The sequence below is a fragment of the Rhinatrema bivittatum genome, chromosome 7, assembly GCF_901001135.1.
Source record: "Rhinatrema bivittatum chromosome 7, aRhiBiv1.1, whole genome shotgun sequence".
Taxonomy (NCBI): domain Eukaryota; kingdom Metazoa; phylum Chordata; class Amphibia; order Gymnophiona; family Rhinatrematidae; genus Rhinatrema; species Rhinatrema bivittatum.
In genome coordinates, this window is record NC_042621.1 from 295,881,843 (window position 1) to 295,891,557 (window position 9,715).

Sequence of the window (9,715 nt, forward strand, 5' to 3'; positions counted from 1 at the left end):
ATATAAACATACTTAATTAAAAAAAAGAAGAAGATTAAACACACATAAAGAAAGGTACTCTAAAATGATGATGTTAACCTTCTTCTGCTTTTTTCTCTCTTGTCCCAGTTCCATTCCCCTGTTCATTGTAACTGCAACTCCTCTGCACTAGATTCAGTTATTGTATTTTTTTGCACACCTTGTTCGAATGTAAACCGGCATGATGTGATTTTATCATGAATGCTGGTATATAAAAAATCTAAATAAATAAATAAAAATAAATAAAAACAGAAAACTATACTGTCACAGGAAGGTCAAGCCTTGATAAATGGCATGTAGTCATACAAGCATCAGGTAACTTGAAAAAATAAATCAGATGCACAGATATCAACATTTAATGGACTCGCACATCAGGAAAAGAGACTTGCAATATCTCTCCCTGTATTGCTCCTTGAGGTCCTTACAAATGATCACACCAAGCTCTCCTGATTGGTACCTCCCTTTTTACCATCATTTATGCCGTCTTGCATTTTTCTGTGTTTTCAAATGCAGGACTGCCTTTTCTATACATTACATAAGAACATAAGAAATTTCCATGCTGGGTCAGACCAAGGGTCCATCAAGCCCAGCATCCTGTTTCCAACAGAGGCCAAACCAGGCCCAAGAACCTGGCAAGTACCCAAACACTAAGAAGATCCCATGCTACTGATGCAATTAATAGCAGTGGCTATTCCCTAAGTAAAACTGATTAAGAGCAGTTAATGGACTTCTCCTCCAAGAACTTATCCAAACCTAACTGCACTAACCACATCCTCTGGCAACAAATTCCAGAGCTTTATTGTGCATTGAGTGAAAGAGTTGGCTTCTTGCCAACTTCATGGACTGCCCCCTAGTCCTTCTATTATCCAAAAGTATAAATAACCGATTCACATCTACTCGTTCAAGACCTCTCATGATCTTAAAGACCTCTATCATATCCCCCTCAGCCGTCTCTTCTCCAAGCTGAACAGCCCTAACCTCTTCAGCCTTTCCTCATAGGGGAGCTGTTCCATCCTCTTTATCATTTTGGTTGCCCTTCTCTTACTTTCTCCATCGCAACTATATCTTTTTTGAGATGCGGCGACCAGAATTGTTCACAGTATTCAAAGTACGGTTTCACCATGGAGTGATAAAACGGAAAGTCATAATGCCTCTATATTAACCATTCCCTTCTTAATAATTCCTAACATTCTGTTTGCTTTTTTGACCCCTGCAGCACACCGAGACGACAATTTCAAATTATTATCCACTATGATGCCTAGATCTTTTTCCTAGGTGATAGCTCCTAACATGAAACCTCACATCGTGTAACTATAGCAAGGGTCACTTTTCCCTATATGCAACACCTTGCACTTGTCCACATTAAATTTCATCTGCCATTTTGATGCCCAATCTTCCAGTCTCACAAAGTCCTCCTGCAATGGATCACAATCTGCTTGTGATTTAAACTACTCTGAATAATTTTGTATCATCCGCAAATTTGATAACCTCACTCATCGTATTCCTTTCGAGATCATATTATATATATATATATATATATATATATATATATATATATATATATATTGAAAAGCACCGGTCCAAGTACAGATCCCTGAGGTACTCCACTGTTTACCTTTTTCCACTGTGAAAACTGATCATTTAATTCTACTCTCTGTTTCCTGTCTTTTAACCAGTTTGCAATCCACAAATGGACACTGCCTCCTAACCAATGACTTAGTTTTCTTAGAAGCCTCTCATAAGGGACTTTGTCAAATGACTTCTGAAAATCCAAATACACCACATCTACCAATTCATCTTTGTCCACGTTTATTCATCACTTCAAAAAAATGTAGGAGATTTGTGAAGCAAGACTTCTCTTGGGTAAATAGCAGCAATGTACAATCCAGTAGTTAATGAAATAAGCAAGCAGGTTTTGTATAACAATTTGCAATACAAATCAGACAACCTGGCTAGGCAAAAGATGAACTATTAGAACAATATTAGAACAATCATGTTCTGAAACTCCGTTTATTGTAACGCCTCACCGCGATTGTTTTGTTTTATGTAAACCGACCTGATTTGATATTTGTATCGAGAACGTCGGTATATAAAAATGCTAAATAAATAAATAAATAAATAAATAGAACAACATTTTGCATGGAAGTCCTTACAAGGTTAAAAAATAATAAAAAAAAAAGGAAAAAAATCAGCAGAACCAGGGGTCACGATTTGAAGCTCCAGGGAGGAAGATTCAGAACCAATGTCAGGAAGTATTTCTTCACGGAAAGGGTGGTGAATGCCTGGAATGCCCTTCCGGAGGATGTGGTGAAGACCAGAACTGTGAAGGACTTCAAAGGGGCGTGGGATAAACACTGTGGATCCATAAAGTCAAGAGGCTGCCAATGAAGAGTGGGTGACTCGCCAGAATGATGGCTACTGCCTGGAGTCAATACCCTTATTAAATAAACATACACAGGCTTACGGTGACTCCAACATCGCTCTAAGCTTCAACAGCAAGAGGAAATGTGGAAAAAAGGATTCACACTCACAAAGAGGGGAGTAGCTGGCTTGTTACGGCGGTTACTACCCCAAATCAAATAAGCCTGATACAACGGCAGGGGAGAAGAAAAACTGATACTTCACACATCCAGCAGAGCTCTCTGCTTCAACGGCAGGGGAGAAGAAAAACTGATACTTCACACATCCAGCAGAGCTCTCTGCTTCAACGGCAGGGGAGAAGAAAAGAGGGTTCGCACTCACAAAGCGGGGAGTAGCTGGCTTGTTACGGCGGTTACTACCCCAAACCAAATGTGCCTGATACTTCACTTTTGATGCACATCCAGCATGGCTCTCTGCTTCAACGGCATGGGAGAAGACTTATACGTCACGCATATCCAGCATAGCTCCCTGCTTCAACGGCAGGGGAGAAGAAAAACAACCAATAAGGGCTAATAACATAGTCTGGGTAAAACAAATAAGCATGGGTGCAGCTTGCTTATTGCGGCGGCTACTACCCCTAACGAATCAAGCTAGATATTTCACTTGGATGCAGCTCCATCACTGCTCTCTACATTAAAGGTGGGGGTGGAAGGGAAATAGAACCAAGAGCTAAGAGAAACAGATAAGTATGAGAGAAAATATGTGTGAAGCTTGCTGGGCAGACTAGATGGGCCATTTGGTCTTCTTCTGCCGTCATTTCTATGTTTCTATGTTATGTTTCTATATAATAACTAAATCATAAATCAACAACCTCCCACCAGCAAAAATAAATAAATATAACCCAACAGTCTACCCAGGTGGTGCAACTAGAAAAAAAGGGGTAACACCATGTCAACAACACAGGCCTCAACTAAAGTCTATATAATTCTATGAGAGACATAATACAGTAATGACAGCAGAAAAGGGCCAAAGTCCATCCAGTCTGCCCAGCAAGCTTCTTATGGTAGTATGTACTGCACTGGTCAGGTTACCCCATGTTTCTCCTTGCAGTTATTCCCAAGCCTTATAATCATCCATACAAAAATGTACTGCTAACAATGTTTTTCACTGGGTGATGAGCCTTCTTGAATATTCAGATAGTGCTGACGTGTTTTGCTTATCCATTTGGCCTTAGGAGCAGTCCTGTGCTTTTTCACTTATCTGTGAACTGGTTTAATATTCAAAATTGTATTAAATTATACGTCTGTATGTTCATTTACTTTCATAAACCATCTTAGATCGAGAAATGGTAGCACATAGCGCGGAAAAACAAACAAAAGAAAAAAAAAGTGTTTTCCCTTTAATAAAAGTTGAAAAACACATCTGCCAAGAAAACCTGCCAGGCTTCCACAACACAGATTTTTGGAGTGTTGCTCGGTGGGCACAGAATGATTAGACTGCCAATATTTTATGCATTGGGTTTATATTTCGCCTTACGCACCCCCCCCCCCAATTACACAAGAGCCCTAGAGACAGGTACAGCCAGGCGGAGTGCGTGCGAGAGCCTCGTACAGCCCCCTTCCTTTAAGGGGGGAGGGTACGCGTGCGAGCCGCCCTGGGCCCCCTCCCTCGCCCTCTGGCCGGCTAAAGCTCGTGCGATAACGAGCGGGTTAGTCCCAGACCTCCCTCCCGCTGCGGGCGCCGAAGGGTCCTTGCCCGCGACCTCTCACCTCTACCTGCAAGCGGGGGTTAAAAAAAAGAGCGACGCGCCTCTTACCCGGCCCCTAGCGACGCTCCATTGCTCGACGCCCCGCTACCCGGCTCGTCGCGACGTCCTTCGCCTTCCGCCTCGGCAAGCTGACACATCAACAAAGATGGGCGCCGAGGTGCTCGGTGGCCGCCAACCCGCCGGCCAATCCGCGCCCCGCTTTCGGCGTGACGTCAGAGCACACCTTGCCTCCCTCTCCCCTCCCACCTTGGCTTGGGCGCGTTGCCAAGTTAACGATTGGGTCGCCAGTTTTGGTGACGTTTGCAACCCGCTGGAGACGTTGGAGCGTGAGCGGGCCGCCTGTTTAAGATATTTTATTTTAATGAGCGCAAACCTGACGACCTCTCCTACATTTCTAAAATCGCCATGGGGGGGGGGGGTCCCTACTAACGGAGCACGACCATCCAGAAGTAGAAGAGCTCCTTTAAGCAGCGCCCCTCCCCCTCAGGCTCCGGATGACTTTTTCCATATCCAACGACCAATCGCGCGCAGCGGGCGAGCCAATGAGAAAGCGCCGAAAGGCGGAAGTGCTGGCAGGCAAGCTACGGTCACAGGCGAGGGTGGGGAAGGGGGATGCACCACTGAGGGTCTTGGAGAATAAGAATTGGGCCAGGCGGTCGTGGACTGGCAGGAAGGATAACAATTTGAGGTGATGATGCTGGCCTGCTGGGGGAGGCATTGTGCTCCCTGACCCAATGAACTGCAGCACCAGATGTGTCTGAGAAAGCTTGTCTGTGCCTACCAACCTTAGGGCCACCAGGACTCCAAAGGTCACGCCGAAGCAACATGATTTCAACAACTTTTCACCTAGCTTGCAGACTGTTCACAGTGGTATCTAATGGCTTTCTTCAACTAGAAGTTGGCAGGCACTAATCATGGGATGGGCTCACGTGCAGCTAAGGTGTGGGTGAGACCCGGGAGCTGGAATAGTTTATTCAAAGAGGGATCCACCTTCATTCGCAGCACATCAGTCATCGGGGTGTTGCAGTGCTGCAGTAGGAAAAAAAAAAATTAACTGGAGAATTTACAACTCGGGAAGGGCAGTGCTGGGTTTCTGCAAGGCTCCTGGGAGGTGCAAATTCCATTGAGCAAACTGATACCATCCATGGTGATTTATTAATGCCTCATATTTCTCTTGAAATTCCAAAGTCCCAAAAAAGCGAATCCGTAAGGGATCAGAAAAAAAACACCAGACAAGGAAGCTGGAACGTTAAAGCACCATACTACAGTTCATAAAATGTAGCATGACCTAGATAAACTCCAAAGTATTATACAAATTGCAAATTCTACCATGGGAAAAATTTAAGTAAATGTGATATATATACTACCCACTTTAGATAGGTTTTTTTTTAAATTATGAATGTATATGAAAGATGTAAAAATAGAAAGTAGCCAGGCCTGAAGCCTTGAGGATTGGCAGTACTGATCACAGGTTTCAAAGGTGTGCTAATTTAACCCCTGCTTGTGGCACTAAGGGGCAGATGCAATAAATCTGTGCAGAAAACCGATGCTCAGTGTTGAGTGCCCGCTTTCCTAACGCGCACCCAGCAACCTCTTCTGGGCACACCATCGAATATTTAAATGAGGGGTTGCACTGCCAAGGAGGCAGTAGGGACATATATGCCCCTAGCACCTCCTTGGCAGTGGATGCCCAGGATAGGTGGCTGTAGGCGAGTTAGGAACCTGACCCCAGGTACACTTTTTAAAATATTTCTTTTAAACATTCTGGTCCTTTTGGTTCCTGAGATTTAATATCGTGGCGATAATAAGTCGGAGGTAGTACAGAAAAGCAGTATTTCTGCTTTCCCATCGATAGCAGGGCTAAATCAGCCATGCTGTCTGGGCTGTCCGTTCAGGCCCGGGAGGCGGAGCTTCTCTAAGCTGTTACACAGAGCTTTGCTCTGTGCGGCTGCGCGAGAGTTCCCGCGCTGGAAACAAACAAATTCTCTTCAGTCTGTTTTTTCCGCGCGCGGGATCGCTCGCGGAGCTTCTTCACTCCTCAGGAAAGTGAACAAAAACAGGAAATTATTACAATTGTAATTTGTTTAAAATCTCAATAAAGTATAAATTAAAAAAAAAACAGAAAACAGGAAATTATAATGGAGACTGCCACACAAAAGCAAACGAGACCATCAGGGTTCAAGCCCTGCACCTGTGGTAAAGTAATGTCCTTAACGGACGAACATGATTTATGTTATGTGTGTCTGGGCCCAGACCATATTCAATCTACATGTAAGCACTGTGGGAAAATGCCCCCAAGAGCTCGACGATTAAGAGCGGACAAAATTACTAAATTGAGACTGGCCAGGGATTCTTATGCCCCGCCAGATAACGTACTCTTAACAACAGAACAATCAACCCGCCAACAAAAGCGGCAAAAGAGGCCAACTTCAACAAGGCCTTCATCTGCAGCCTCAGTTTCTGAGCAGTCTGCTAAGATTTCGAGGCACATCGCTCAGGGGACTCCGCTTCCTTCCCAGCGACCTCAGAGAGAAAGGTTGGCACACACACAGAAAAGGAAATTGGCACATAAAACATCATCGGCACGGGGAAGGTCTCCCACGCCAGTGCAGGATTTGTCATTGGCGCAAACTTCGCCTTCGACGCGGGCTCCACCGCGGGAGCCAACGACTCATACCTCGCTGTCAGGGTGCCCCTCGGCGCGCCTCAACGCCAGGCGCCGCCGGACCTTCCGGCGCTGCTGCAATTTCCGGTGCCGACGCCCCTTCCGGCGCCGATGCTCCTTCCAGCGCCGAGGCCGACTCATCTTCCAGCGTGTTCATCGACGCAAATAACACGCCCTTCGACGCACATTCACCACTCGAGGGCAAGGAAAGCTTCGACACAGAACCTGAGGCATTCCCGAAGTTTCCAACATCTATCCTCTCCGGCAAGATCTTCTGGGGGAAACCCAATTGCGTCAAAACACTCGGAGCAGAGGACCCGTTCCCCAAGACATGTAGGCCAGCACCGACACTCCTCGGCTTCTAAAGGCTCATCAATAGAGCACACACACTCTTCAACACGATCGCACTGTGACTCGGAGCAGAAACACTCCCATAGAAGACACCACAAACGACACGGAAACTCTTCAAGAAGTTCCTCCTCACAGATAGGTACTCCAAGTATATTTAGAAAGCCTTCTCATCACTCAATGATTTCATATTTAGATAGCTCATCCATGGAGCAGCTCAAGCCGGTCTCTATTAGTTCCTCGTCTTCCCCCGCCTCTCAACGCTCTCTGGGGAAACGAGTACATCCCATGCATGATCCACCACAAGAACCGAAGTTGCCGCCAAATAATGACCCGGTGTTTTAAGAACCAGAAGACCCCAAGGCCACTTTATCACAGATATCTAATCTATTATCAAATTTTATGATGTCTTTACAGGATACACTCAAAGTTCCACAGCATCCCCTTCCTTCATGGGAAGGTTCAGTGATTACTTCAGTGGATATTCCCCCTACGGTTCCGCCTCCTGCTATACCAGGATCGCCGGACACAATATTACCACTACCACACCGACCAAGTAAACCAGACATAATTCAACCTCTTCATGATCCACCATCCAACCTTTCTACACCGTCATCCTCAACGGGGTATCCGTCAGAACCTGAGGAGGAACACCAACAACCATACTCACCACCGGAGGAACTAGCATACCCAAAGTTCATAGAAAAGGTCGGTATGGCCCTCCATCTTGAGATACAAAAAGTACCTGATCCAAGGTCAGACACACTAGACCTGTTGAAGATATTCGACTTTCCCAACGAACCTACATATTTACCATCTCATAAGGTACTAGATATTCTACTAGAAAAGTCCTGGGAGACACCTCATAACATAGTACCTGTCTCTCGTAAAATCGACTTAAAGTACAGGATGAAGAAATCACCTTTTTATGCCACTCCGCAGCTTCCACACCAGTCAATAGTGGTGGAATCTGCTTTACAAAGAGCGAAGAAATCTAGAACACATTCTAATGCTCCTCCAGGGAAGGACCATAAATGCATTGACGACTTTGCAAAAAAGGTTTTCCAGTCTTCCATGCTAGCGGCACGGATAGGACAACATCAGTTCTACATGGTACAATACCTGTATGACTGCCTGCAACAGGTAAAAACGCTAATACCATCCTCGGCGGAGGATTCCAGCGTACCGCAACCAGTGCTAAACATGGAGGAAGGCTTGCGTCACCTATTAAGATCGGTTTATGAATCTTTTGACATAACATCATGCACCTCGGCTTCAGCAATAGCCGCACGGAGAGTAGCATGGCTAAAAGCAAGTGCCATTAGAGAAGACGTCCACGACAAACTTGCTAATTTACCGTGTCATGGAGATAACTTGTTTGGAGCGCAGTTGCAGGAAACAGTTTCAAAACTAAAGGAACATTCGGCCGCTGTACAATCTCTGGTACATCAACCAACTTATTCCACATCAAATAGGAGGTTTTATACACTACCTAGGCGACAACAATACCAAAGGAGACAATATAGGCCTTACATTCACTATAGACCATCCACCTACCAGCAGCCCCAAAGGCAACAGGTAACACAACAACAAGCAAGAAGAGGCAGACCCCGTAATCAGTGTCAGCAAGCACAGCCTACAAGGTCCGCTTAAAAGACTCAGATGTCTTTTTGAACATAACAGGGCCACCACCAACTATAACCCTCATAGCCGGAAGAATACAATTATTCTACCAAGCATAGTCAAATATAACATCGGACCGTTGGGTGTTAGATATCATAAACTACGGATACCGTCTTCACTTCTCCACTCTCCCTCCAATCCCATACCTACAATCACCGCGGATTTCCCTGAAGGATCACGCACAACTATCACAAAAAATAACTCACCTCCTTCGTCAAAAGGCGATACAGAATATGCCCACTTCCTCATGGAACAAAGGTTTTTATTCCCTATACTTCCTCATTCCAAAGAAGACGGACGGTCTACGTCCAATCCTAGATCTAAGAAAGCTCAACAAATTCTTGATAAAAGAAAAGTTCAAGATGGTATCCTTAAAATCCATTTTACCCCTCCTCCAACCGAAAGATTGGATGTGTTCCCTAGATCTAAAGGATGCATATACGCATATTCCGATGCACCCGGCATCTTGGAAATACCTATGTTTTCAATGCAAAGCCGGACACTACCAATACAAAGTCTTACCTTTCGGTCTAGCGATGGCACCAAGAGTTTTCACAAAATGTATGGCAGTGGTGGTGGCCCACCTACGAAAGCAAGGAATACAAATTTTCCCGTATCTGGACGACTGGCTCCTGGTAGCGTCCAGCCCCCAGTTATTGCACAACCAGATTCATCAAACTATTCATTGCCTTCAAACAATAGGTCTGGTAATACATTTTCAAAAGTCCAATTTAACACAGACTCAATCCCTACAATTAATTGGAGCTCTACTGGATACCCAAAACAGCAGAGCCTTTCTACCGAAGGACAGAGCAAACGGTTTAAAGAAACTACTTCGCAACACAAAGAGAGTAAAAAGGATGTTTGCACGC

General features: G+C 45.0%; 1 protein-coding gene across 2 annotated transcripts in view; it reads right to left on the reverse strand.

Moving 5' to 3' along the window:
• The window catches only part of CCDC186 (coiled-coil domain containing 186), a 174,847-nt gene extending 170,326 nt beyond the window's left edge, over positions 1–4,521 (reverse strand). Inside the window, exon 1 of one of the 2 annotated variants that reach the window (XM_029610454.1) lies at positions 4,196–4,521. The gene's annotated coding sequence lies outside the window, so the exon portion shown is untranslated. The remainder of the gene's footprint in view (positions 1–4,195) is intronic. The other variant, XM_029610455.1, reaches the window with a different exon arrangement.
• Between the last annotated feature and the right edge of the window lie 5,194 nt (positions 4,522–9,715).